The sequence below is a fragment of the Osmerus mordax genome, chromosome 1, assembly GCF_038355195.1.
Source record: "Osmerus mordax isolate fOsmMor3 chromosome 1, fOsmMor3.pri, whole genome shotgun sequence".
Classification (NCBI taxonomy): Eukaryota; Metazoa; Chordata; class Actinopteri; order Osmeriformes; family Osmeridae; genus Osmerus; species Osmerus mordax.
In genome coordinates, this window is record NC_090050.1 from 9,111,657 (window position 1) to 9,138,963 (window position 27,307).

At 51.8% G+C, this 27,307-nt stretch overlaps 1 pseudogene; it reads right to left on the reverse strand.

Moving 5' to 3' along the window:
* Positions 1-27,307, reverse strand: part of LOC136950635 (plexin-A2-like) — a 39,455-nt pseudogene that overhangs the window by 1,298 nt on the left and 10,850 nt on the right.

Here is a 27,307-nt window from a genome sequence, read left to right on the forward strand (position 1 = left end):
GCATGTGGTGGAAACATGTGTGCCTGGCTACGGGAGCACGCGTGTCTGCTGTGCGACTACCCGTGCGTGCGTGCGCCGCGCGGCGCGGCGGCAGCCCACCTGCGCAGCAGCAGCTTGGGGTGGTTCTTGCTCTCCAGGTTGCGCTGGGATGAGGTCAGACAGCAGCTGCTTGAGCACGTCGGTGGCGTACTCCAGGCGCCCCTGCAGCGCCGTCATGATGAGCGACGCCACGTAGCCGCGGTCGCGCATGGAGAAGCCGCGCTGCAGCTCCAGCGTGCGGATGAAGGTGAGGAGGAACGTCCTTGTTGTTCACCAGCAGGGCGAACTGCTTCAGGGCCCTTCTCCACGCCCTCCTGGCCGTGACCGGACACCCTACACGCGCACGTGACAGGCGCAGTGGTCGTGCACACACGTGTACACACGCCGTGGCGCGTGGGGACACACGACCACACACACACACACACCACACACAGATGTTTAGGGGCTGTCTTCAGATACTCACATGCTCGAGCCACTCCGTATTTTCCTTTTTAATGACGTGACACATTTCCCCGAAACAATTAACGAAAAAAAGGTTCTCATTCAAACCGAATGGAACAGGACACAAAAGGCATTCTAATATTTGAATTGAACGTTGGTGACATCGGTGACGGGCAACGTGGACGTGTAGCCTCCAGACACGTCGAGTGTGACGAGTCATGGTGGCCCGGGAGCAGGGGATTGTGGGTACTTGCCTCCAGGTCTCGGAGGACGGGGTGGTCGTCTATCCGGGGAACAGAACTCTCATGGTGTAGGTGCGGTAGTCCAGGTAGGGGATGCCCGCTCGGTCCAGGTCACTGGTCAACTCGTTGATGTCTGTCTGCAGCTCTGCAAAGGCTGCACACACCCAAACACACACACACACACGCGTGAATGCATACACAGGCACACGCCCCAGTCAGGGACGTGTCTGGAGCAGCTGAGGGTGAGGAGAGTGGGACTCACCCTCCTTGCACTCCAGGGCCACCCGGGACTCCAGGCTGTCCATCTGCATCTGGAGCCGTTTCAGAGTGAGGTCGTTCTCCTGGGACTTGCGCCTGTAGGCCAGCAGGACGACGAACACGACGAGGAGGAGGAGGCCTCCGCCCGCCGCGATGCTCAGGATGGTGGGGAGGGTCAGCAGGGTGTCTGACCTGATGTGGACCGCCCCGGGGGAAATGTGGAGACCTCCCACCTGGACCTACGCACACAACACACACACACACACACACTGTTCAATGCAGATCCCTGGAGGACAGGCTTAATGATCACAACTAACTCCTGGACCTTCTCAAAGAGGACAGGACAATAAATAGACAAGACAGACAAACCGATAAAGAGGCTGAAAGATAGACATATACTGTAGACAGGCAAACGCACAAACCGACAGGCAGACAGGCAGACAGACAGGCAGACAGACTCATGAACGGACTGACTCTTTCACAGGAAGAAAGACACACAGACTAATTGAAACTAGATAGACTCATTGACAGACAGACAGACAGACTCATTGACAGACAGACAGACAGACAGACAGACAGACTCATTGACAGACAGACAGACTGACCAGGACTTTGTGCTGTCCTGTGAGGTTGGGCGGCTCACAGAGCAGCTGGGTGTCTGAGACGGTGAGTGTGCAGGGGGTTTCACCGATCAGAACCGTGTAGTTGAGTCTGGCGCCCCCCGGATGCAGACGGCACCAGGTTACGCCCCTGCAACACCACACAGGGAAACCCCACACCTCAGAGGTCAACGCCGGTCACTCTGAGCTGACAGACATGTATCCACCCACCAGTCCCCCTGCCCTCCCCCCCATCCCCCAAGTCTCCTCGCCCTCCCCTCCACTCTCCCTCCCCCATCCCCCCCCCCCCCCCCCCCCCCCCCCACCTTCAGGATGATAGGTGCCCCCAGGCTTCTGCTCCAGCACCCCGTTCAGGCTGAGGGGCTCCAGGTAGGGGTTGGGGTAGTAGATGAAGCTGCTTGCCTGTTGTAGGTGAGCAGGGCCTGCACGTTGTTGAACACAAAGCCAAACTCGTCCACGCGCTTCACGGTCTCCTGGTCGGGGCTGGACTCGGACTTCAGGGAGGGGGCGAAGCAGCTGATGGTGGTTGGTGTTGAGCACCTTGCACACCTGGGGGGAGGGGCGGATGGGGGGCGGGGGGGGGGGGGATTTGAGAGACAGGGGGGGAGGCGAGGTGGTGGGGGGGAGATGGGGGGGGCCGGGGGGAGATAGACAGAAAGGGGAGACAGAGGGGGGGAGACAGCGAGGGAGACAATGGGGGAGACCGGGTGGGGGGGGGAGGGAGAGACAGGGGGAAGACAGGGAAGAGGGTGGGAGGGAGGGAAGAAGGAAGAGATAGACATAGTTGAGACAAAAGACACGGGCGAACAAAAGAGACAGGAAAAGGAAGTAGAGAGATCGCTTAGGGTCAGTTCAGTTTGTGGTAAACGGTTTGATAAATGATGCATTTGATGAAATTCAACTTTCTTAATGAAAAAAATCCCTGTTGTCCAGACAGGATCCTCTGTACTGAGGGGGATGAGTATAACTCAGTGGTAGAGCCCTTAACTACAGGTCAAGAGGTCACAGGCTCAATTCCCTCCCTGTACGTCGCTTTGGATGAAAGCTAAGTGAATGCGTTCCATAATACCATTAGTGTGTTGAGACTGTAGCTGGAGATATTATTACTTATATTACTCACTGTGCCTGCTAGCTAAGATGTGGTCACCGTGCCTGGCAAAAAACAGACTGTTCCTTGACTTAACTAAAATACTGTCAGAGCTGTGATTTCCTGCTGTGCTCTCGACAGCATCAGGCACTATTTATACATCGCTTTGGACGGAAGCTTCCGCGAAATGGGGGAAGACGTCAGACGTCGACTCACGTTGACGGATTCGTGCCCGGCGTACTTTGACTCGGACTCTCGGCTCCTGGACCACGTCAAGGTTGGTGCCCGTCACCGTCAGGGTGGTGTGACCACTGTGGAGGAACACACACCAGCCCCATCACAACACAGTGGGGAAGATAGAGAGGGAGAGGGAGAGAGAGAGAGAGAGAGAGAGAGAGGGAGGGAGGGGAGGGAGGGAGGGAGGGAGGGAGGGGAGGGAGGGAGGGAGAGAGACAGTGAGAGGGGGAGGGGGAGGGGGAGAATGGAATTCAATTACTGAGCTGTTTAGCCGTATGTGCGAGAGATGTCATATGTATGAGAGAAAGAGAAAGAGAGGGGGAATGGAAAAGGCTGTAGAGATGCTGAGGTCGGTCTGGGAGAGAGTCGGTCGTCCCTTTGTCCTTTTACCCAGGATGCAATGCCTGGTTTGACACGGCCACGTCGTGTGACTGGCCGGCTGCATTCACACTGATCCTGAGATGATTGTTGTTGCTCTGGCTTGCTAAGTGTCCCACCGACTGGTGATGGAGCCAGTCGGTGGCTCTCTCTCTCTCTCTCTCTCTCTCTCTCTCTCTCTCTCTCTCTCTCTCTCTCTCTCTCTCTCTCTCTCTCTCTGACACACACACACACCCCACACACACACCACCCACACACACGCAGATCCACACACAGACAGATCCCCACACAGACAGATCCACACACAGACAGATCCACACACAGGCAGATCCACACACAGACAGATCCACACACAGACAGATCCACACACAGACAGATCCACACACAGGCAGATCCCCACACAGACAGATCCACACACAGACAGATCCACACACAGACAGATCCACACACAGGCAGATCCACACACAGGCAGATCCACACCACAGGCATTGGCAGACACATTCACAAGCACACACACTCTCACGCGTGCATGCGGGACACAGAAGCACAGTCATGCAAAGGCGAGCACACACACAGACACACACGCACACATTCTCCACTGTCACCTTTTGTTCTCTCTCCCAGCCCTATCAACAGTTCCTGCACGTTTCCTGTTCTTCCTTGAAGAGCACCAGCACTATCCCCACTACTGGCTGGATTACAGGCCCAGCTCTGCTCGGGGGGCTCGTTGTCAATCAGGAAGCATGGATGCTACAGTGGAGGGTTTTCTTTTTCATTATGTTGTCACTGTGCATGGACAAATTACATGTTGTGGACTGGTATGATCTCTCTCCCTCCTTATCTCCTGCCCTCGCTCTCCCTCCTCCCTCGCCCTTTATCTCTCCCTCTTTCTCTTTACCTCTTTCTCTCTCTTGCCTTCCGTATCTCCAACTCACTTCCTCTCTCCTTCCCTCTCTCCTTTTCTCTCTCACTCTTTATCGCCTAATCTCTCTCTCTCTCTCTCTCTCTCTGTAGATAGATAGTATAGAGTATATACAGTACATCGTGTTAGTAAACCCTCCTCCTGAGGTCTGATGGAGGCTGTGTTGTGGGGTTACCTGGTGATGCTCCACTGGGCTCGATGTTCTGGACCGTGGGGTCCTCGATGTACTGGAAGTCCAGGGCTCCTGGCACGCTGGCCCGGTCCACGCTCAGCCTGACCTGCACCGGGCCCCGCGCCCGTCACCGACGGCGCCGAGAAAGCACACGATCTCCGATAGGGTCCGCCTGCGGACACACACGCAGACGCACGCAATTAGACACACACACACGCAGGGGGGAGGGGGTTAGGGTGGTCAGCTCTACAGTGGCTCAACCAGAATACTAATGGACAGTTTCAACAGCAGATAATGACACCTTTCCCCCCCCCCCCCCCCCCCCCCCTCCAGCTCCTCTCACCAGGAGATCCCTTTTGATCTCGGAACAGAGATCCCAGTGTCTGGCAGGATGAGACCCCCTCCGGGTCTTAGTGAGACGTCTCTCTTAAGGAGCTCGTCTCTCTCCTTCCTCGGTGGCCACGAGAGCACCTTAAATAAAACAAAGGCGGCCCTTGACTTTGAAATCCCTCGGCTCCTCTCCACCACGGTGGGAGGATGAGTGGCTGGACGGTTTAATGAGAGGATTCAAATGACAACCCTGGCTCGACCGATAGTGAAGTTGTGTTTGAAGTGCGGAGGGACCGAGAGGCTACAGTGCCGCACAGGTGTAACACAGATGTAATCAATACAAAAAAATCGGTGGGATTTTGAAGTGCACCATCTTCTGACACAGTGTTATTTACCCATACTATGAAGCTGGATGGAGGTATATGTACTGTACAGTATTGTATATCACCTGTATAATGATCATAACTGTACTACTGCTGTATAGCCCAGCAGTAGTAGCATCTCAATAATATAGTGAATGTTATGTTTATGGTACAATTTTATCTCACCTGTATAGTTTTATATCATTCATACTATAACTATTTATACTGTAAGTAAGGCTAAATATACAGTACAGTAACATCTCCCAGTAAAGTACTGTAAAACAGTGGTACTGGAAGCTTCTCACTTGTTCAGTGAATGGGATTTTACAGTCCAGTGACATCATGTAATCAATCGATCAGACGTAAACAGCAAGGCTGAATGAGCAGTCCAGCAACATCTCACCTGAACAGCTCACAGGTCTGGTTCCCAAACAGGACGTTGACGCTGCTGCCGGCCCCCAGGTTCTCCCCCACGATGGTCACCTTTGGTGCCCCCAGACTCAGGCCCTCTGCCTGGGGTCAACGCCAGCATCGCAGGGGTCTGTGGAGGGAAGTCACGTCGGGTTTTCAACACTTGCATGTGTTTTCATGCTAGAACAGCATGTCAAGGTCAACTTGTCGTGTTTGTGTGTGTATGTGTCGTGGAGGATAGTCGTACCACGAAAGAGTAGAGCTGGGAGGACTGGGCCGCGTAGCTCGGGTCTGCATTCTCCGACACACAGCAGCACGTTGCCGGGGACGCTGCCCTTAGGGGCGGACGCCATCTCACACACCACCCTATCAGGACACACACAACACACCAGACACACACACACACACACACAGACACACGCACACACACACACAGACACACACACACAGACACACGAACACACACAAACACAGTGACACACACACACACAATCACACACAGACACACACACACAGTGACACACACACACAAGCACACACAGACACACACACACAGACACGCCACACACACAAACACGCACAGACACACACACAAGAACACACACACATATGCAATCTAATTATCGAGCTGGAGGGCAATCTTCCCATTTATTTTCTATATTCTCCAGGTCTCTAAAAGCCAGTGTGAGAGAGGCAGACTTTGATACCAGTTGTTGAGTCGGTATGGATTGTCATCTCTCTTCCTAATGGAAAAACCTATAACAGCCATAGAACAACCATGATGAACTACACACCCCTCAGCCAACGCCCCCCCCCCCCCCCCCCTTACCAACCGAGTCTCATGCACGATCGTCACCCACCATCACCTCCCGTTACCAAGGCAACAGCCAGTCCCACCGATAAATCAGCATTGCACGTCGGGTCAATAAGATAAACTGTGCTATGAATTAGTCATTACAGCAACTGACCTGCACTGAAATGAATGGTTGTACATGAAGTCATGGCACGTTTTACAGCCCTGAGTGTGGTGAGGTGTGTGTGTGTGTGTATGTGTGTAATTATGTGCATGACTATTTGTGTGTGTGTGTGTCCTTGCATGTGCATGTGCTTGTGTGTGTGTATGTGCGTATGCATGTGCTGGGCAAGTGATGTATGCCTTGGGAGAAGTGTGCATACGTGTGTGATATGTGCCTTTGCAAATCTCCATCTCGGTCTCCCCTTGACGGCAGCACCGTCCAGCCCCCCTCCCTCCCTCCCTCCCCCCTTCCTTCCCTCCCCCCCCTTCCTCCCCATTCCATCCCCCTTCCCTCCCCCCCCTTCCCCCCCCCTTTCCCTCCCCCCCTCCATCCCTCCCCCCCCCCCCTTCCCCCTCTGTACACACATGCCCTGTTCTCCGATGTTCCGCTGGCGTGTTCCCTCTCTTTGCTACACGGATATAAATAACCGGCCCGCAGCCGCGGCCCAATCGAATGACACGGCTGTGAGGGAGACACATGGCTAACAGATTGTCCCTCCGCTCTGAGACACGCTGGGAATTTCAATTGTGGCCGTCAGCCTCACAGCCAGTTCCTGCTCCCACGCTGCACTGGTGCCTGCTACATAGTGATCCTTATCCTTTAGAGCATACACTAGAACCTGCTACATAGTGATCCCCATCCTTTAGAGCATAAGCGGGAACCTGCTCCATAGTGCTCTTCATTCTTTAGAGCATACACTGGAACCTGCTATATAGTGATCCTCAACAACTCCACCACTGTACTGTAACCTGCTATATAGTAATCCTCACCACCTCAAGTGTCTTGGCGTGTGAGCCTGTGTGTATGCGTGCGCAAGTGTGTGTGTGCATGTTGACGTACTGTTCCGCGGTGATGTAGCCCTCCTCCTGGGGCGTGCAGGGCACCCCTGCCACCTCCACGTTGCCCAGCAGCTCCGAGAAGGACAGGCCCAGGTTCAGACCCTGGATGGTGACCAAGGTCCCCCCCCTCTGGGGGCCCCAGAAACGGGGCTCACCTGGAGGGGGAGGGGGAGGGGAGGAGGGGGAGAGGTGGGGAGGAGGGGGAGAGGCGGGAGAGAGATGGAGGAGAGAGGGGAGGCGGGGAGAGAGATGGAGGACAGAGGGGAGGAGGGAGAGAGATGGAGAGATGGAGGAGGGGGAGAGATGGAGGAGAGAGGTGGAGGGGAAAATGGGGAAAGATGAAAAGATGGAGGAGAACGCAGAAAAATTCAGGGGGCAGTCAGAAGAAGAGTGAAAGAAGCAGAGAGAGGAAACAGAGGGGAGGACAGAAAAATAGATGTATTTTACACCATTGTACGATCGATGACAAAGACTAAATGGATTTGGGATTTTACAAAAAAGGTAATGTATTCTGTACCATAGTCAGAATACATTACCTGAATATACACTTACAGCATGTTGACACAAACAGAAGAATAATTCAGAACTATCATATCAAATACCGCTAGCAAAACAAGAGATTCTCTAAATGGTCGGACCACTATGCCCTTGGGCAGACAGTCAGACTTTCAGGTACAATACTGAATTTAACACTCTAGACTCCCCGCAACCCTTAGCAACAGTCCTTTACTCTCTCTCTCTTCCTCTCTCTCTTCTTCTCTCTCTTCCTCTCTCTCTTCCTCTCTCTCCTTCTCTCTTCCTCTCTTCCTCTCTTCCTCTCTTCCTTTCTCCCTCTCTCTCTCTCTCTCTCTCTCTCTCTCGGCCAAGCAGGATGTGAGTGCACATGCACCAGGCAGCTGAAACGCTAATAACGTGACAGCGACTTCAAAGGCTTGCGGCTCTTTGAAGTGGGAGCCCTTCTCTGTGTCCGACCCACTGTGTCTGTTCCTGGAGAGGAGCCGGGTCTGGGGACAGCCCCACAGACAGCCCTCAACCTAGGCTGACACTGCTGAATGCTGGGGGGTCTGGAGGTCTGGGGTATGAGGGACTGGAGGACTGGGAGACTGGAGGTCTGGATGTCTGGGGGATGAGGGACTGGGAGGACTGGGAGACTGGAGGTCTGGGGGATGAGGGACTGGAGGACTGGGAGACTGGAGGTCTGGATGTCTGGGGGATGAGGGACTGGAGGACTGGGAGACTGGAGGTCTGGGGATGAGGGACTGGAGGACTGGGAGACTGGAGGTCTGGGGGATGAGGGACTGGAGGACTGGGAGACTGGAGGTCTGGATGTCTGGGGGATGAGGGACTGGAGGACTGGGAGACTGGAGGTCTGGGGGATGAGGGACTGGAGGACTGGGAGACTGGAGGTCTGGGGATGAGGGACTGGAGGACTGGGAGACTGGAGGTCTGGATGTCTGGGGATGAGGGACTGGAGGACTGGGAGACTGGAGGTCTGGGGGATGAGGGACTGGAGGACTGGGAGACTGGAGGTCTGGATGTCTGGGGAATGAGGGACTGGAGGACTGGGAGACAGGGGTACTGGAGGTATGTGGATTGGAGGACAGGAGGACTGCAAGTCTGGGGGGACTGGAGGTCTGGGAGGTAGGGTCTGGTCCAGAGAGGTATGCCCGACTAACCTCAGTGATGCGTGGGTTGGTACACTTGACGTTGCTGGCTGACAGGTCGAGCCAGCGACTGGCGTACGGAGAGATGGGCGGGCAGTGATGCCTCATGGTACAGCGGCCCTCGCCACCGCACCAGCCGCACTGGAACTTCCTGTCCGCTCGCAGACACATCCCGCAGCTGTCCCTCTGGGCGCTGCACTTGTACAGTGCACTGTGGGATGGAGGAGGTGGGGTCAGTAAACGTGCTGTATTTCTGGTGCTCTCTCTCCCTTCTCTCCCTATCCTTGTTCATTGTGTCTCTCTCTCTCTCCCCGTCTATTTCATCCTAATCTCTTCTGTCTTGCTCTCTCTACCTCTAATTCATTTCTCCCTCTCCGTCTCCCCCCTTTCTTTTTCTCTCTTTCTCCTTTCCTGTCACCCTCTAAGTCTATCTCTCTCTCTCTCTCTTTCTCTCTCAGTGTTCACTCATCTAATGCTTGCACTCTAATATCTAACCAAGTCAAATGCAATTTAATTCAATTCAACTCACTTTATTAATCCTGAAAGAAATTCGAGCGCTTAGGCGTTCCATAACATAATATATCTGGTGTCCCTGGCTGTGTGTTAAGAGTATTTTTGATGTCATTCAACACCATATTTGTATGCTGAACCAGTAAGGTACATGGACACACTGTCCCACAGCACTTCCGTTTGAGAAACGTGAAGATATGATCTTGTCTCCTAGACTCCTCCAGGCAGCTTCATTCACCTATAACACATCTGAGGCTGTAGATAACTATAGCCTTGTGTGTGTGTGCACGTGTGTGTGTGCATGTGTGTGTGTGTGCCTGTTCCTTCTCCGAGTGAACGATGGAGTCCGATCGACATCACTGCTCAGCGGCAGAGTCTCCTCTGAGCCAACACACAGCAGTTAACCCCTCCACCCCAACCCTCCACCCCTCCACCCACGATAGGCAGCCTCCAGCTAATGGTGGCGGGGATGAGGACTTTCTCCCCAAGGCCCTGGCAGAGCCTTGACGGCGCTCGATGGCCCTGTCACTCCGCGGCAGCGAGTGCTCTACAGTGCGGGGCCAGGGAGCTGATGAATGACCACGGGCACCTTTAATCTTCTCAGGATTGTCGATGATGAAACTGCCGTTCCAGACGATGGAGAGCTCCGCGGCCCAGGCTGTTGAGCTTCACACCCTCGTAGGTGTACTGCAGGGAGAGGGGGGGAGGGAGAGAGGGAGGGAGAGAAGGAGGGAGGGATGGAGAGAGAGAAGGAGGGAGGGATGGAGAGAGAGAGGGAGAGAAGGAGGGAGCGATGGAAAGAGAGAAGGAGGGAGGGATGGAGAGAGAGAAAGAGAGAGAGAGAGAAGGAGGGATGGATGGAGGGAGGGATGGAGAGAGAGAGAGAGAGAGAGAGAGAGAGAGAGAGAGAGAGAGAGAAGGAGGGAGGGAGGGATGGATGGAGAGAGAAGGAGGGAGGGATCGAGAGAGAGAGAAGGAGGATGGAGAGAGAGAGAGAGAGATGTGGTGAGATAGGGAGAGTGGGAGAGAGGGACAGAGAGGGAGACAGAATGAAATTGAGAGGGAGAGAAGAGAGGAAGAGAAAAACATGTCAGTGGAAAAGAGTCCAAGGTAGAGCGCCGCGAGGGAGACACAAAAAGAAAACGAGACAGAGCGATAGAAAGACAGACGGAGAGAGACAGCGAGTAGGAGAGAGTTGAGGCTTCTAGCCAACGTAAATGATATCATGGATGTCTGCTCCTCTCCACTTTGACACATGCCTGGGGTCTGTAAGTGGGCAGGAGAACCGGGGGGGGGGGGGGGGGGGGGGGGGGGGGGGGGGGGGGTCTATGTGGGGGGAAACTGACGGGTTCTATGGGAGGGGTCTGGGGATGTGGACAGCCTTCCATATGAAATAACTGTCATTCTCTCTGAGCAGCTATTTCTGTGTGACTCGCATATTTCACTCTCTCACGTTCCTCTCTCTCTCACGCTCTCTCCGTCAAATCTGTTAGAAGGTAGCCACGTCCCCCGCTTGAACCTTCAGAGATGCAACTACAGAGCGCATTTATCGTGAAGGACCTATATGAGTGAGTTTCAATGACATGACAAGCTCCTTCATCTGAAAACAAGGACACACATTAAAGGTGCCTCCTTGAATCGCTTCATGTGACTTCAGTGTACATTCAGTCAGTCAGGAGCTGTTAAACTCTGACTGCGTGAGGAGGACTGAGCCGTACATGGTCTGGTAGATGCTGGATTGATCTCTGCATCTCTGCGGGGTTGATGTGGGGGCATGTGTGTGTGTGTGTTCATGTCCACGGTTCTGCGAGTGCTTAAGCGACTGTGATGTCTTGCCTGTTTGCATATTGTTGCGTGTGTGTGTGTGCGATTATGTGACTGTGTGTTGGTGTGTGTGTGACTGTACCGTGTGTGTATGTAGGTGTGGGCATGTATGCGTGTGTGTGTGCGTCTGTGTGAATAAATACAAACACCCCCCGCACACACATACCCACACGCATACATCCACACACCCCCATCCACAACCCACCCACATCCACACATATACACACAAGCACACTCACATATACATTACCCACAGACACACACACACATCTAAATCCTTATTATGGTTCAGTACCGAGCTGTTCTGACACTGGACGCTGGTGCTGTTGAAGCGAAGAGCCGTCACCCTGTGCTCCGTCCCCTGGACGCGCAGCACACACTCGTACCCCCGCTGGCCCGACTGGGGCTGGGGAAGGTTTCCGGGCCCGCAGCGTGATGGGGCGGACATCTCGCCGGCCGGGACCAGGATCTCCCCAGAGTCCAGCAGCTGGGGACAGTCCTGGGGACACCAGGGAGAGACACGTTGTCAGGGAGGTGTCAGGTCAGACCAACAGGGGAGAGGAGCAGGGCCAATCATTTTTATGTCGCTGTACTTGCTTGTTACCAATGGCAACAAAACATGAAATGGGTAAATACCCCCCCACACACACTTTCAAGAATGTATCTATAAAATTTTCTTTAATCAGTGCCCATTACAAAAATGTATCCTAAGTATACGTACAAAGTATAAGTTTACAAAATCAGTACATTTAGCTCTTATGAGGTTCTGAAGTATATGTACTTCACAAATCAAATCAAAATCTAAATTGATTTGTATAGCCTTAGGGAGTCAGGTGGCTGAGAGGTTAGGGAGTGGGGCTAGTAATCTGAAGGTTACTTGTTCGATTCCCGGCTGTGCCGCATGACGTTGTGTCCTTGGGCAAGGCACTTCAACCTACTTGCCTCGGGAGAATGTACCTGTACTTAATGTAAGTCTCTCTGGATAAGAGTGTCTGCTAAATGTAAATGTGTAGCCCTTTTGTTACAAGAGATGGCACAGAGGGCTTTGTACTTCCCAGTGGTTCATCAAATGTGCACACATCAATGCTCAAGGATTATATACTCAACTGATCTAAACCAGCATCACCTGGTACAGTACCACTTAGGAAGTTTAAGTATCACTTATGCACAGTTGTATATAAATTGCTATATTTATAGTGCATTACATATTAATGATACATTCTGCCGTTTATTCTGCATTAGACCAACATCTTCCTCAGGGTCAAAGGGGAAAGGTCAGTCACGAAAACAAATGACGAGCTCTTCAATCTGTTCTAAAGGTCACATCAGTAATGCGACACTGATGGACCCTTACACAGCATGGTAGAGACCAAGGGGTTTCAATCATGGGTTTTAATGAAGGTCACCTAACGATGGATATAAATATATCCCTCTCCTCTTGCGTTAAAGGGAGAAATGGGCACAGATTAACTCAAGATTATATCTCGAGCGAACGAGCAAAGATTACAGCAATACGGATGAAGCGCCGATTGCTGCCGTGAGATTGTCTCCAAAGCGACTGACACCACGGGAGTATTAAGCTGAAAGTGTGGGCGGCAGCAGCGTTCCACATTCACTCCACTTGCAAGGTGACATGAGGAAGACTGTACTTACTGTAAGTCGCTCTGGATAAGAGCGTCTGCTAAATGACTAAATGTAAATGTACAATGTACAGCGCGTGTTCTGAGTGTTTGACAACCCCTACAGGAGCTTGGTCGGCACGAATCTCTCTGGGGGAGAAAAAATATGCGCTGGTGAGGCGGCCTCACCTCGGTGGCGTTGACTCGTCCCTCCAGGAAGGAGCAGGAGACGGGGTCGGGGGTGCAGAGGTTACGGTACTTGCACCAGTGGCAGCGGAAGGTGCTGCTCACACAGGAGAGACACCTGGACGGACGCACAGACAGACATGTTATTTAAGGACGGGAGAGACATCCGGACGGAGAGACAGCTGAGCGTTATTAAACACGGGAGAGACAGACACACGTTTATTAGACAGACAGACACCCGGACCGATAGACACACAGACACATGATTAAACAGGCAGCTAGCGTGAGACTGTCAGCCTCTTCAAATTTCAGTTTGTCAACGTTGAGGCCAAGAACAGGACGCACACCCAAGGGTAGATGTTTGGTTGGGTTAGACATGGTAAAAAGCTAAGGGCATAGGTTTGGTATGAATAAAGGTGGGGGTTATTTTGAAAATGCTGTATGGTAAACCAAAAACAGGTACTACACGGCAATAACAACATCTCAGTGACAACATCTCAGTACACAACAATAACAGCTCAAGGGGAACAATGACATAACTGACAGATGGACTTAAAACTCCCTGAACATCCTAAGATTACGCTAAATAAGGTTTTATTTGATATTTGATGTTGTCGGCGCACTGAAAACACTGACTGTTCCTTGGCATTAACCACCGTAATCATGTTAGAACTGTGCACTTCTAGTCCTTGAGGATCTGCTGCACTTTGGATAAAAGGGTCTGTGAAATGAGGAAATGTAAATCAAAAATCCCAGGAGTGATAGACACGATTCTATAGAGCCAGGAAATGAAATCCATTAGCTATGAATCAGCAACCGGAGAGTATATGTTCGGTGCCATATTAACCTGGATAAGTATAGGAAAGTACTGCCAAAAGACTGCATATCGATACAGTAGCACAGCACTACAATCTGACACGCAGTAGCATTCATGCACATTCACGCAGTTGCACAGCAGCCCTGCTTAGCCAAGGCTCCAGGTCTGTGTTTTCATACAGCTGACCTGTCAAGCACATCAGACACTGGGTCATTCATTATGAGGCTGATGTCATGATGGAGCCGAAGAGGGAAGAGGAGAGAGGAGGGGAGCGGAGTGGAGCGGAGGGAGTGGAGGGGAGCGGAGCGGAGGGGAGGGGAGCGGAGCGGAGGGGAGGGGAGTGGAGGGGAGCGGAGGGGAGGGGAGTGGAGCGGAGGGGAGTGGAGGGGAGGGGAGGGGAGAGCTGGAGGAGAGCTGGAGGAGGCAGAGGGGTGAGCGCAGGATGCGGGAGAGGAGGGGGAGAGGGGAGATCCGGAGGAGAGGAGGGGAGAGGGGAGATCCGGAGGAGAGGAGGGGGAGAGGGGAGAGCAGGATAGGGGGAGAGGTAGTGGGGGATTAGGAGAGTGTTTAGTCTGAAATGTGAATCCCAGGTTACAGAGAGTCGCCGGGTGGCTAATGGGGGCCAGATTGAGATGAAACAGATGTGATGAGCTTCCTGATGTGAAGGTTTCAGCCCAGCTTCCTGGACCAGAATTAGACCATGACCCTATTTAGCCTGCCCAGAATAGACCATCCCCAAAATAGACATCCCCAGAATAGACCATAACCTTACCGATTGGTTGAGGGATTTCAGGAGTATTATTTGTAGGGTTTACTAGAATATGTAAATCCCAAAGCCAATAGATGTGGGGTAGCCTACTGGAACACAAAGAACTACATCCACACCCATACAAGTATAGACAGTCTGGGACTGTCAGTTTGTCTCTCCTCTCCTCTCTCATCCCTCCTCACATTTCCCCCCTTTCCCTCTTCTGTCCTCTCCTCTTTAAATCCAGAGATCAAGCCATTATGACGGGGTTAAGGGGAGAGACGTAGAGACAAACTGTGATACACAGCAAGAGAGAGAGACGGAGAGAGAGATAGAGAGAGAGATAGAGAGAGAGAGAGAGAGAGAGAGAGAGAGAGAGAGAGAGAGAGAGAGAGAGAGAGAGAGAGAGTGGAGGGCAGGAGCCTCACTTACGTTTGATGCATGCTGCAGTTATAGAACTTGACCTCCGTGCTGCCCAGCATCTGGCCTGTCTCCTTGGAGTTGAGACGCAGCTCCACTCCCGACCAGTCTGACAGAGGGAGAGAGAGAGAGAGAGAGAGAGAGAGAGAGAGAGAGAGAGAGAGAGGGAAGGAAGGAGGGAGATGAAGAGAGAAAGGGAGGGAAGGAAGGAGAGAGGGAGACAGAGAGAGGGAGAGTTAGAGAGAAAGAGAGAGGGAGAGAGAGGGAGGGAAGGAAGGAGAGAGGGAGACAGAGAGAGGGAGAGTTATAAAGGGACAGATAGAAAGAGGGAGGAAGAGAGGGGGGCAGGGAGAGAGATAGAGGGATGGCAGGAGAAAGAGAGACGGACGAGACACGAGAGGGAAGGAGGGGAAAGACAGACAAAGAGAGGTGGAGAATGAGACAGTGTAAAGTGAGAGAAAGACACAGGGGAAGTAGGGCAGAGAAGAAAAAGGGAACCCAAGAGAAAAGGACATGGTGAGTGCATATCCGTTCTACAAGATCCTCCCCCCCTCTCTCTCTCTCTCTCTCTCTCTCTCTCTCTCTCTCTCTCTCTCTCTCTCTCTCTCTCTCTCTCTCTCTCTCTCGCTCTCTCCCCCCCCCCCTCCCTCTCTTTCAGGTGTCCAGCTGCTATTGGTCCCATCGCATCCATTACTCTGCTGCTTGGCACAGTGGCACAGGAAGTGATGTCACAGCTCACCTTGGCCTTGGGGGATCTGGGGAACGTCCTTCCCGGATGGAGACAGACACATGACCCGGTTCCCGTTAACGTGACCCTCGACCTCCGCCTGCTGGCCGAAGGAACAGCTGATCCCAGCAGAGAGGTCTGGAACATTACTGACCTCCAGCAGGAGCTGGGAGGAGAGGAGAGGAGAAGGGAGTGGAGGAGAGGAGAGGAGAAGGGAGGGGAGGAGAGGAGAAGGGAGGGGAGGAGAGGAGAGGAGAGGAGAGGAGAGAGAGGGAGGGAGGGAGGGAGGGAGGGAGGGAGGAGAGGAGAGGAGAGGGGAGGGGAGGGGAGGGGAGGGGAGGGGAGGGGAGGGGAGGGGAGGGGAGGGGAGGGGAGGAGAAGAGAAGAGAAGAGAAGAGAAGAGAGGAGAAGAGAAGAGAGGGGAGGGACACAGAAAAAAAAGAGGAGGAAAGAGAAGAGAGACAAGAGGAACGGAGGAGAAAGGAGGAGCGCGAAGAGGAGAAGGCCGAGCAGAGAAGAGGTTATCAAAACTCCATTCCGGTCCACACGATATCACTAATGACCTTCCAGTTGAGACGACGGCCTGAAGGTCGGGTGGAGAGCGTTATCAAAGTGGAGGGCTGGGCTGGTGAACTCACCGGCACACTGTCAGCTGACACAGCAATGCTGTCGGGGTGAGAGATGACCTTCACACAGCGCTCTGTTTCTGTGGCAAAGCGGAAGGCCTCAGCCGCCCTGTCACAGCGCTCTCTCCTCGCACATCTACACACCAGGGAACGAGCAGGGTTACATTACAGTAACGCACACTCACACACATACAAATACGTACACCCACTTCAAGCACGTCTGTAGACCAGCGTGTTCCACTAACACACACACACACACACACACATACACAGGCAGCACTTAAAGAGCTATTAGTATTCAGGGATTTATAGTGATGGTGCCTGTGTGATCTCCATGTGTGACAGAGTCTGTGAGATGACACAGGCTGGAACACAAATGACTAAATGGAAACACACCATCCTGCTGTCTAGACATGTATGGACTGGTACACACACATACACACACACACGCCACGTAAATGATGCCACCTACGCCAGATTACACGTCACTTGACCCCCCCACCTCACATACACACACACTCCAAGATGTGCCTTTCCCTCGGTAGATCGTATACATCCTTTACCTTGCAGGGAACAGTCAATACGGAAACAGTCAATATACTGTTCAACCAACACAGTGGTGTTTCCATAGTTACACATAGAGACAGTAAACGGAGATTTCAAGGGGAAAATCCTGATCAATCAATCAATGATAATGCATAATTACAGTATACGGTACATAGAATATATTCATTTTTATGTATTCTGCATAGTGTGAGTTAGACAGTATATTCCCTTCAATATGGGCGACTCTGCCCAAAGCGGTTTAATTTAGATGATGGCACTGATAAAGATAGTTAAAATGCAAATCGCAACGCATCCACAAATCCTTGCCGAGGTCTCTTCCAGGGCTGGTCCGTTTCAGAAACCCAGCATTTTAATCTTCCCAATCCCCTGCGCGTCTGTGCCGCTCTCTGACGTAAGCCGAGCTGGGGGTCAGATCATTAAGATAGAGCGGATAAGCCCGCTCTGTCAGGGTCCAAAATGTTCCAGAGGCCACAGCAGTGGCTCTCTGGCTGTGGTGTCCCGCTGCTCTCGCCTCGGGTTTAATCCCTCGCCAGCACTAGTCTTTCTGTCTCTCTCTCTTTTTGTCCCGCTCTGTTTCCCTCTGTCTGTGTCTCGCTCTCTCTCTGTTTTTCTGTCGATCTTTTGCTCTCGCTTGCTCTCTCTCCCTCTCTCCCTCTCCTCTCTCTCTCTCTCTCTCTCTCTCCCTCTCTCTCTCTCTCTGTCTTTCTCTTTCATCGTTTCTCTGTGTTTCTCAGTCTCAACTTTTGGTCTGTTGTCTCTCTCTGTCCCTGGCTCATCTCTCTTTCCTCTGCCCCCCTTTATTTATTTTCTCTCTCTCTCTCTCTCTCTCTCTCTCTCTCTCTCTCTCTCTCTCTCTCTCTCTCCTGCCCCTCTTTTCTCTACCAAAAACACAATAGCGTTCTCCGAATATTCTGCATCTGTCCTAAATGGCACCCATTTTAGGGGGATTATAACTACTTATCTTTATCCTGTGTTCTGTCTGGTGAAAGGGGTATAGTCTCGACCAGGAGCAGACAGCACAGGCTACGTTCAGAGCCAACGTTCCCCTGCGACACAACTTCAGTTCGACGCTTGTTTCCACGAAAAAGTGTGCCTCACGGTCTGTCATTCTACACCCCAGTACGTGTCTAAAACCACCGGTCCCATACAAACCACCAGTAGGTGACAGTAGGTGTCCCAAACCACAGGTTGAAATTCAATAGTGCTTTATTGGCATGAATGAGTTCGCATCGTAGCCAGCCCATATCAGATTGTGAACTCACGTGTTGTGGAGGACACACCAGCCACAGTGGGGGTCTCCAGAGCTGAGGCACTCTCCACACGACCCGTACTGCTCACCACGCCTCCACCGGCACCTGCACCACCTGCAGCACATCAACAACAAAGCTGGAACACACCTTAAACGCACCTGGAACACACCTTAAACGCACCTGGAACACAGACGTAACACACCTGGAACACAGACGTAACACACCTGGAACACAGATGTAACACATCTGGAACACAGATGTAACACACCTGAACACAGATGTAACACACCTGGAACACAGACGTAACACACCTGGAACACAGATGTAACACATCTGGAACACAGATGTAACACACCTGTACACAGGTACCCACTTGTAACCCATCTGTAACACACATATCACAGGGCTATTCTAGCACGCCTGTAGCACAGCTTTAACACACCTGAAACACATCTGAAACACACCTGTAAGACAACCGTGACGTGAGTGGAAAGAGGAAGATTTGCTACCCATCAAACGTTTGGCGACACTTCAGGTTTTTCAAGAGACACGGACAATTGAACAAAACACATGCAAACTGGAAAAATGGGCCTTGCCGCTATAAAAGGTTTTTAATGTTCAGAAACAGCAGCACTGCTTTCTGCTCACGGGTGAGTTCCCCTACCTGAAGATGGTATGAAGCACGTCAGACTGCAGGCAGTATTTACCTCACATGCACTACGCTTCATTGTTAATCCTGAGTATCCTTCAAATGGTTTAACTGTTAAATGTGAGGTGTTTTAAAAGTGAAACAGGAGACAGAACATGAAAGAATGACTGGTTCAAGCCAAGGTTTTGTTTGCACTAGAAAGACTTGTGAGGAGGCCCGTTTGTGAAAGGGCTAAGAGTTTTTGTAGAAGTATAAAGGAAACAGCATACATGAGATGCTTGCTGAATGAGTTGCGTAATAAGACAGCACTAGAGAAACAAGTTTGTTAAAGGTTCACTTTTTGTTCATTTATGAATTTTATGAAATGAATGAAATCAAACTCATTCTGTACTATATTGAATTCCAAAGCATCAAGTTATTTAGCAGCCTCTGTGATGGAGATTCACATACCTAGTATGTAGTAGTCATGTATGTATTGGTCACGGATGTCTTAATCATATAAGTATTGGTCATGTCTGTACTGGCGTACACACAGGGAAGATGCTGTGGAAATCTTAGACTCGAACACATACATACAAATATATGCACTAATACGTGCACACTGACACACACAAACACACAGACAAACCTACACTACACAACCCAAACACAAACATACACCAGCACGAGCACACGTAGGCACACACACACACACCTCTCTATCTGTGGATAAGGTAAATGGCACCATCCTTTCCATTAGCTGTACTGTTGCTTTGACAGAGGTTACTGTTGAGTGGGCAGCGCTGTAGTCCCTGCATACACAAAACAGGCTGATGCCGTCACTGTACTACATCACACTTCTCTTATCATTCCAGGCCTTGACAGACAACACAAGCAATTTCCTGATGTAACCAATCCCAAATGAGGAGTGGATTATGGGTTTGGGGGGGGATTGCGGGTGCTGTCGATGGCCTAAGTGTGTTCCGTCTCAGGTCTGTGTTTGTAAAACGGATTATCTTCAGCTCGCAGCAAAATGACTTTTTATAAACCGTTTTCTTTCCCCTCCTCTCTATTTATCTCTCTCTCTCTTTCTTTTTTAAGTGTTCAGGCAGCATTTAGCGCATTTCATTAGCCGAAATCATTTTTGGATGGATTTTCGTGGGGGGGGAGGGGGGGGGGGGGGTGGGGTGGGGGGAGTGAGGGTGGGGGGAGTGAGGGTGGGGGGTGGTGGGGGGTGGGTAGGCAATCTACAAACAAAGACCGAATCTGGAAGGGTTCAACAGCCTATAAAACGACAACCTAACTAGAGAAGTAGCAGGGGGCAGCTTCAACCTTTAACCTCTGTGACCCTGACCCCACACGCCCCCCCCCCCCCCGCACACGGCTCTGAATCTTCTCTTCAGCTTTAGAGAGGGTTTGTCCCCCCCCCTCCCCGTGTCCCTCCAAGGAAGAAGACAGCTCGGAATCACAATGAGTTGGAATCTATTTCTTCTTAAAATAGAGAGCAGGAAGAATGTGTTTTTTTTCCTGCCTGTTGTCATTCATTAAATTAATAATTGTGGCTGGCTTTCAGATATCTATTTAGATTTGAACACTGTACAGGCATCAACATGGCAACCTGACTCTGTCACAGTCCTATAAATATATAAGAATGACATCATCACAACGTGGACATTTGGATTTCATAGAACCAGCGGTAACTCATAAACTGTAGCAACAGAACACCTAAAGCAGTTCTAACCAGCGTTCCTTAAATAAAAAAGAAAATGCGGAAAAAATGTATGTCATCAAACAATTTTTTATACATCTTGCCAACCCCACCATTATGTTCAGATAGCCAAAGCTGGCCCAATGTCAGTGTCCATGAACAATTTACTTCCGCAAATCACACAAAGGCTCATGGGTAATCAGAGAACGTGTCTCGTCCTTCATACTGCTACGAGTTAAAGTCAGTACTCAGTTTGTAATGTTTATTCATTTTGACACAGTTCTACATTCTGATTCTCCTCACAGCTGTCAAATGGGAACAAATTATATAAACGTCATCATTTGATGTCATCCGGAATGCTTCAGCTCCCAGAGAGAAGAGAAAGATGACAGATTAGGCCGGGCTATTACACTGGCCCAGTGTGGCTGCACCAATCAAATCCAGATTTGCTGCAATTTACCCCTCCAAAAGTCCAGATTAAGGCTTTTTTTTTTGGGACACACCTAAAGCAAGGTTGTTTGTGGGAAATGCTTTGCCTTTGTGTAGAACACAGTGTTGCAGAGTATCAGTGAGCATTCATAAGCTGTAGAGATATCATGCCCAGTATCGATTGGCTGAAATGTAACACAGAGCATTCAAAGGCAGCCAAACAAAAGTAAATCTTCAGTGGCTGATATTCTACCCCCCCCCCCCCCCCACCCCCCGTATCAAACCATCCACTTAGCCAGACAGTCAGAGACGGAGACAGAAATCAGATGGGTGTGTGTGTGTGTGAGGGAGGGCAGAGGTCAGAGGGTAAAGGTCATCGTTCAGACAGTTCCTTGTGGTGCCTGAGCTGCTGAAGACCCCAGACAGTGGATGTGACACAGGGACAACGGGGGTCAGGGAGCGAGGACGGAGAGACAGAACACTCCTTGTCTAAACAAACAAAACAAACGGGAATCAACACTCCACGAACACGGGTGGAGAGGATGAAGGTGGTGGTGGGGGGGGGGGCGGGGCTTTGACGACAGAAGTACAGCACCTAACTGGAGAAAGAGGACACCACGACGCTGGATGGGATGGGGCTGAGCATGTTTTCAAAAGGTGGGGCGGGGACAGACTGGGCCTGTTTATAAAGCGCCGCCTCGACGCATGCAAGGGGGGGGTATAGATCAGCGGTAGCCTGTGACACCGCCGAGGTCGCGGGTTCAAATCCCTCCCCGTGTCTGCCTGTGGATGGAAGCATCTGCTAAATGCACGAGCGCCTCGTCGTACAGCGCGGAGAGCCCAAGTCTCGACTGCTCCGCTAAACTGGGCTAACAGCCATAGGTGCGACTAAGCTCATCTCTCATCCGCTTTGCTCTGATAATACTCATCGCAATAAAAGGAGTCATTCTAATCCACCCATTGCTGAACAATGCCCTCAGCCCAGCCTGCTCTGCTCTCTCCAGAACGGAGCGCCGGTCAGAACAAAGAGGATGAGGGAGAGAGAGGATGAGGATGAGGAAGGCAAGTGAGGACTTGACATTTTCTCGTCGCAGCACTCAGACGGGATTGTTCCTGGAGCCGTGGGGTACTGACACCCAGGGAGGGGTGTCCCTGCACTTGTTCCCATCCAGGTTTACAGCTCAGGCTGCACGTATCTAACAGGGGAGAGGACTTTAGGATGCCGTGTTCCATAGGGCGACGCTCTCGTCATTTGAGAAACTGACATCCGGGGGGATGACACCCTTATACAAGGTGTTTTAGTCGACAGTAAACAGATAAACACACACATACCATCGCACACGCACACACGCCATCACACAGACATCCTGCTCTCCCCGCTCTGCTTGCTCATGGCTGGGCTCCTCGGCTGGCAGGAGACAGCGGGGCTCATTGTTATTCCGCGAGGGTCGCACCATCGCAGCCAAATCTGCCAGCGCCGCCGCGCTGCTCATTCCACATCATCTCTCCATTGTTCGGCTTGCAGAAATACCTCCCCCAAATCTCCCCCTGTCCACCCCCGCCCCGCCCCCCTCATTCCTCCCCACACTCCCCCCCACATCCTCTCCCGTCCCCCGTCCCCTCGCGCGGTCCCTTGGCCATGCTGGAGGGACAGGAGGCCTGCATGAGCACGCCCGGCTGGCCCCCTTGCCCCTCCTCGACAGCCTCGGCAACGCTCCGCGAAGGAGGAGTGATGCATGATGGGAGTGGAGGAGAGGAGCCTGCAGAGGAGCGGGCTTCACTCTGCGGCTCCCCGCACCCGCACATGAGAGGTTCTGGTCGGATATGTCTAGGCTACACCTGGCAAAGGCTGGGATAAGCTAGGCCAGACCTTGGTTAGGCCTGAGTACGGTCTGGGTTGACCCAGAGATAGGCTAGGCCTGGGTCTAGGCTAGGCCTGGGTTAGGCTAGGCCTGGGTTAGGCTAGTCCTGGGTTAGGATAGGCCTGGGTTAGGCTAGGCCTGGGTTAGGCTAGGCCTGGGTTAGGCTAGGCCTGGGTTAGGCTAGGCCTGGGTTAGGGGCTGTTGGGTTTCCATGGCTCTCGTCATGTCATCTCCCTAGTCTTTCTAGAATATTCACGTTCATACAACAGGCACACCAGAATGATTCCAATTCCTTTGAGTTAGAACCTTGATAGTCCCAATCACTCGCGAAACTTGTTGCGATCTAGAACCGATTTAAACCGCCTCCCTCGGCCGCTGCGGCGTGCCTGACCCAGGTCTGGATGCAGAGCAACGTTCGCGTCTCCTCGAAGAAAGCCTGACCACGTGTCTCCTTGAACAAGCGGACCTCATCAATAAGAGATGCCCAGTCTCTTCCACTCCGTCACACACACGCCAAGCAGCTGCCTTCATTTGTATTAGGAGGCATTTCTCCACCATACCCGCCCACTCGGCCAACCTCCATCCCTTCATTCTCCCATCCCCTCCCCCTCCCCCAACCCCTTCATCCTTCTATCGCCCCAACCACACAAGCCCTCTCTTCCCACTCCCTGCTCCACAGTCAGCCTTCCAGCATCCACATGAGCGTACTGACAGGGCTGCCCTCTACGTCCTTGTCCTTCTTACTGTGCGGAGCGTTTGGTTGTGTTTATGTGCGCGCGTGTGTGTGGGAGGGAGGAAGGAAGGAGGGGGTTATAACAAAATAAATTCCAGAAGTTCGAAGACAAGTGACAGCGTGTGTGTGGGGTGGGGGGGGGGAGGTTTCTGGCCACTCTGGAGCCTAATCCCATTTCACAGCTCTGTGCATCAGTGCGTGTGTGTGGTGTGTGTGTGGTGTGGTGAGTGTGTGTGTGGTGAGTGTGCGTGTGTGTGGTGAGTGTGTGTGTGTGGTGTTTGTGGTGTGTGTGTGTGTGTGTGACTCAGCGTAATCACTTGATGGGAAGAGTAAGTGATTACTGCTGTTCCCTCTTATCTCCAGTGAGAGCAGAGGACAGCAGCCAGTAAGGACAGTCAGACGCCTGGGATGACAGCCCAGATGAAAGAACCCAGCGGATCACACACAACGCAACACTGGCAAAACGCAACACAACGCAACACTCGCAAAAATGCAACGCAACGCACTACCACACAACGCGATGCAACATAACACACAGTAGCTTAGGTAATACACACAAGGACAGACAGTAGCTTAGGTAATACACACAAGGACAGCACACTATTCTTACAAACCCACAGCAGTAAAGAATCCCATGGTAGCTTATGGGGGTGTGTGTGTCTAAGATGTGTGCGGTTCTGCAGGTCTAGGATGTGTGTGAGGCTGTATGTCTAAGATGTGTGTGGTTCTGCAGGTCTAGGATGTGTGTGAGGCTGTGTGTCTAAGATGTGTGTGGTTCTGCAGGTCTAAGATGTGTGTGAGGCTGTGTGTCTAAGATGTGTGCGGTTCTGCAGGTCTAGGATGTGTGTGAGGCTGTGTGTCTAAGATAGTGTGCGGTTCTGCAGGTCTAGGATATGTGTGAGGCTGTGTGTCTAAGATGTGTGCGGTTCTGCAGGTCTCAGATGTGTGTGAGGCTGTGTGTCTGAGATGTGTGTGGTTCTGCAGGTCTAGGATGTGTGTGAGGCTGTGTGTCTAAGATGTGTGCGGTTCTGCAGGTCTAAGATGTGTGTGAGGCTGTGTGTCTAAGATGTGTGCGGTTTCTGCAGGTCTAAGATGTGTGTGAGGCTGTGTGTCTAAGATGTGTGTGGTTCTGCAGGTCTAAGATGTCTGTGGGGCTGTATGTCTAAGATGTGTGTAGGTCAGTGTGCATGAATGAGTAATTAGGACAGTGACCTCGCCATCTGCACGTCCCTGTATATTTCCCATCCTCAAGGAGAGTGTGCGGAGCAAACAAGATACACACATGCAATACAGGAAGGAGAATAGGTTTGTCCCTTCATTGTTGCGATGAAGATGATTGTTGATGTCGCATTTCTATTCAGAATGATCTCATCTCACACAGTGTACACAAACAGTGTGCTATCCCTTGCTGCCTTTCAAGCTTTTCTCACAAACACCTCATTGGAACAGCTTCAACATATTCAATAAGACCAGCAGTCCGCCTTTGCTTGTGAGCTAAGATGTCAAGGACATCAATTTGGCATCTAAAAACATCTATCAAGGATCCTTCCATGCACCGTCCAATCTAACATCATCAGTCACAGAACGACAGAAATGAATGTCACTCCGAAGCAAATCACGGCATCTAAAAAAAAAGAGTCTGTCGTGGAAAGCCTGTCAAATCGTTCCCATGATGACGGAAAATACATAATCATGGAGTAGATGCATCCGACCCCTGCCTTCTGGATGATGCCCCCCCTCCCCCTTTCTCCCAACCCGTTCTCCCCCCGCTCTCCCCCCCCCATGGTGTTATTCAACGGCGGCGTCGCGTGATTGGACGGGCTGCTCACCCTGGCGGTCGGACATGACGTAGAGCGAGGCGCGGTCGAGCGAGAAGAAAGCATGTCGCGCAGCACGGGGCGGCCGTCCGCCATTACGCTCACCGTCTCATACTGCAGACCCCCTGGGCCGTCCACCCTCACCTGGGGGGGGGGGAGAGAGGGGGGGGGAGAGAGGGGGGGCGTTGAGAAAGGGGGAGAGGGGGGGGTTGAGAGAGAGAGAGAGAGAGGGGGGAAAGAGACGGGGCGTTGAGAAAGAGAGGGAGGAGAGAGAGGGGATTGAAAGAGAGAGAGAAGGGGGAGAGAGAGGGAGAAGGGGGGTTTGAGAAAGGGGGGGCGAGAGAGAGAAAAGGGAGGAGGGAGAAAAGGGGGGAGTTGAGTAGAGAAAGAGAGGGGGGGGAAGAGCAGCGGGGTGAGACAGAGAGAGAGAGAGAGAGAGAGAGAGAGAGAGAGAGAGAGAGAGAGAGGAGAGAGAGAGAGAGAGAAGAGAGAGAGAGAAAGACAGTCGGTTAAAGCAAGGCTTGCAAAAGCTGGCTGGGACTGAACAGACCCTTTTGATTGTGGGTCCAGGTTGTCTGGACGTGGTGCTGATCACTGGCTGGTCGTCCAGCTGCCTGGACCACAAACAGCCCGACAAGAGCCAGACTTCTCTGCAGACTCACCTCACTTTGGCATGACTTTGAAACCACAATATGTTGGGACTCATTAAGAAAACACACACAGAGTAGACACCCCGCTGGCACGTAGGGAAATGTACCCCCACCTACACACACAACACTTGCTCAGCCCCCACCACACACACACATACTGTACACACACCTCCTTAGCCCTTCTGCCATACACATACACACTCACCTGCTCAAACCTCCTGACACACACACACACACAGTCTCTCTCACATACACCAAACACACACATGTACACCTGCACATCATTTACCTTATATAATACAAGATTTTCACTCAAATCTGTTCATTTCTATGCTTTGTGTCCTTGGCCCTGTACTTGCACCCAGTTGTCACAGACAGTGGTATAGCTTTGCCAGTCTATACAGAAAGTAGCAATCAATAAAAACTGATTGCATGATTGGACCCCCTGGCTCTCCAAAACGGTACCAATCTATCAAAGCCCCACCTTCCAGTTACGGAGCCAGAGAGAGGCAGAAAGAGAGAGAGAGAAATGTAGTGACATTGAGAGAGGAGAGGGGGAGAGAGAGAGAGAGAGAGAGAGAGAGAGAGAGAGAGAGAGAGAGAGAGAGAGAGAGAGAGAGAGAGAGAGAGAGAGAGAGAGAGAGAGAGAGAGAGAGAAAGAAAGAGAAAGAGTGACGGATACATGGTAAGCGTGAAGGACAGAGACATGCAAAGATATATGGATAGTAAGAAAGAGACAAAAAGAGAGATACAGTTGACCATATCATATAGCACCATATCACTCAGCAGGGTACCAGTGATGTCTGCAAGTCCGGGGGCATCCTACCAGTCATGCAAGGACAGGAGAGAAGTGATCAGTGTTTGGGGACAGGAGAGAAGTGATCAGTGTTTGGGGACAGGAGAGGAGTGATCAGTGTTTGGGGACAGGAGAGGAGTGATCAGTGTTGGGGACAGGAGAGAAGTGATCAGTGTTTGGGGACAGGAGAGAAGTGATCAGTGTTGGGGACAGGAGAGGAGTGATCAGACTATTCCTCCTTCGCCTCCCTCATGCCTCTCTCTCACCACAATCCCACACAAAGTGGAGTCTTATTCAATTTAGTTTCCCACACTCCACATTGGGCTTGTGAGTATGTTCCACGTGCTAGATTAGTTCAGAAATAAAAACTCA